Source organism: Penaeus monodon, chromosome 9 (genome assembly GCF_015228065.2).
Source record: "Penaeus monodon isolate SGIC_2016 chromosome 9, NSTDA_Pmon_1, whole genome shotgun sequence".
In the NCBI taxonomy this organism is placed as follows: domain Eukaryota; kingdom Metazoa; phylum Arthropoda; class Malacostraca; order Decapoda; family Penaeidae; genus Penaeus; species Penaeus monodon.
In genome coordinates, this window is record NC_051394.1 from 44,734,589 (window position 1) to 44,737,386 (window position 2,798).

Below are 2,798 nucleotides of genomic sequence, written 5' to 3' on the forward strand. Positions count from 1 at the left end.
ATAAATGAAGGAAAATGAAAATAAATGAAGGAAAAAGAAAACCAATCTGATTTTTTTTTTTTTTTTCACGTAAAATGCGGTGAATATATTGCGATATCGACGTGTACATCAGATATGCAAGTTCAGACTTCGGTTATAATGTGTAAACAATGGCGTATCTATATCCCATAAAATAAACGAGAATGGTCCGATCTTTGTCAACGGGTGATAACGGCTGCTTCTGTGGAAACTCGAGGATTGTAGGCCTATTTGACATGTAGTCGCCGATCGGATAAACTATTCTTACATTATATATTTCATGTGCATGTGTTCATTGGAGACCGAATAAGTAAGAAAACACAAAAAATAACAATAACACGATTATTACTATATACATACAAAACAAACGTAAACAGTACATGAAATATATATATATAGGCCTACTAAAACATACGCGAATGCAAACGGACATGCGTACATGTATGCATACACATGTATATACATGTACACATACAATACATACCTGTTCACAAACATGTACACACGTGTAGACATTCAAACACACACACACACACACACCATATGAACTTCTGTGTTACACGTGGCCAACTTCTTAGAAGAATGTGCACATAAATGTACATATGTACACATGTATATATATAAATACACATTAAGAGACACACATATACATGTCTGCATACACATACAATCATATATACACACACCAGTACACATGTGTACACGTATTTACACACATGTGTACACATGTACACTTGTGTACACATGGGTACATGTACATTCAACAAGCATGTTTTCATATGTAAACACATGTACATGTATGAAAACACTAATACAAGCGGTGTGAGACCACCAGTAGCAACGTCTATGGCCAGGTAAGGTAAGCAACCTTACGATTTTCCTAAATTTTTTAGGGGGTACTCATGTCATTTTCGTCATAACTCGAGACCCAATTAACATATTTTCACTCTTTTTACATTTAAGAGGAAAATTAATGTACTTACTTTAGTAATCAGTTCATAAAATTCTATTAAAGGATACTGACAGAAATTAACATAAATATTCACAATTTTCAACTGGATTTTTCTCAAAAATAAAAAAAATAAAGCTCCTGTACCGCCCTCGTCTCAGTTTTTATTCGATCCAAATTTTGTTGGTATCAATTTAAAGCTTATCAAAATGCGCAGCGATTATCGCGGGCTTTTTTTGAATTTCGGTCCTGTTCTTTTTTGGCAATTTTTTGGAAAAAAAAAAAAAAAAAAAAAAAAAAAAAAAAAATTGAGAAAACTAAGCCAAATTTCGAAAAAAGCCCGCGATAATCACTTTGGATCTTATCGATGTTTAAACATTTTTTTTTATTGCAAAACTTGCAAAACTGTGGGACAAGGGCAGTACGCAAGAAGTGTATGTGGTATGAAAGTTTTTTGAGGGGGGGCGTCGCCCCCCTTGGGTCAATTTTCACAAAATTTACAGCAAAGGTGTGGAATGTTACAATAAACAATATATCCAAATTTGAAGGAAATCGATAAGATAGTTTTGATTTTATAAGCTTCACCCCCCCATACATCCTGGACAATATTTTCCTTGAAAATATTTTAAATCTGCGACGACCCGTCGGATTTATATAATTTTAGGTAAATCGAACCTAGATACGATGAAGTTTGTGTGTATGTAGGTATGTGTGTGTGGGTATGTGTGTGTGTGCGCGCGCGCGCGCGCGCGCGCGTGTGTGTGTGTGTATGGGTATGTGTGTGTGTGTGTGTGTATGGGTATGTGTGTGTGTGTGTGTATGGGTATGGTGTGTGTGTGTGTGTGTTGTGTGTGGTGTGTGTGTGTGTGTGTGTGCGTGTGGTGTGTGTGGTTGTGCGTGTGTGTGTGCGTGTGTGTGTGTGTGTGTGTGTGTGTGTGTGTGTGTGTGTATGTGTGTGTGTGTGTGTATGTGTGTGTGTGTGTGTATGTGTGTGTGTGGGTATGTGGGTATATGTGTGCGTGGGTGCAGGTGGGTATGTGTGGGTGAGGGTGTGGATGTGGGTGGGCGTGGGTGTGTGGGTATGTGTGTGTGTGCGTGTGCGCGGCATAATGATATACTGAATGTTTGTATCTAACCTTACAAACTAAAAAGTAAGCAAACACACAAAAATAGCGATACAAGATGCAGTTAAGCTGTAGTGATCTGAACAATTTTAAGTGGGTTACCCCTTTTTTGTGGAGCGCCATCTCTTGGCCAAGCACGCCTCTCCAAGGAAGGCTGGCTCGAAAATACCCTTTCCTTTAACAATTATTGTTTATATACTGTTTTATTGAGTTTTAGTTGGCTTAGGTGTTAGTTTTTAATGTCCTTAATTGTTTTATTTCTGTTTGTCTGTATTTCTGTGTTTTAGTTCATGATTTTAACCTTTCGTGTATCGTATTTTTAAACTTTTATTTGTGCTCATATCTATGTTGATTGTACAATTTTGAGATTTTGTTATTGTAACCAGCAAAATAAATTCTATCAGAGTAATGTAGCAAATTAACAAATAGTAAAAACAGAACCAGATGATAAGCGTCCGCCATGTTTGTTTTTTTCGCCCGCTCCCGACTTTTGTCTGGCGGGCAGATTAATCGAATAGGCCGTAGGGTTAACGCTGGGACTCTGGGATCGCCCCCTCTCTTTTTTTCGAGCTGCAAGACCCACCGAGCCAAAAGTTAAGTAGAGTGATTGTTTGTGGCCACAGAAACCAAAGGCAATAATATATAAGAAAGACGTTGCAATGTTTATATGAGACTGAATTTATTTTGCTGGACCGTCTTAGTTTTAT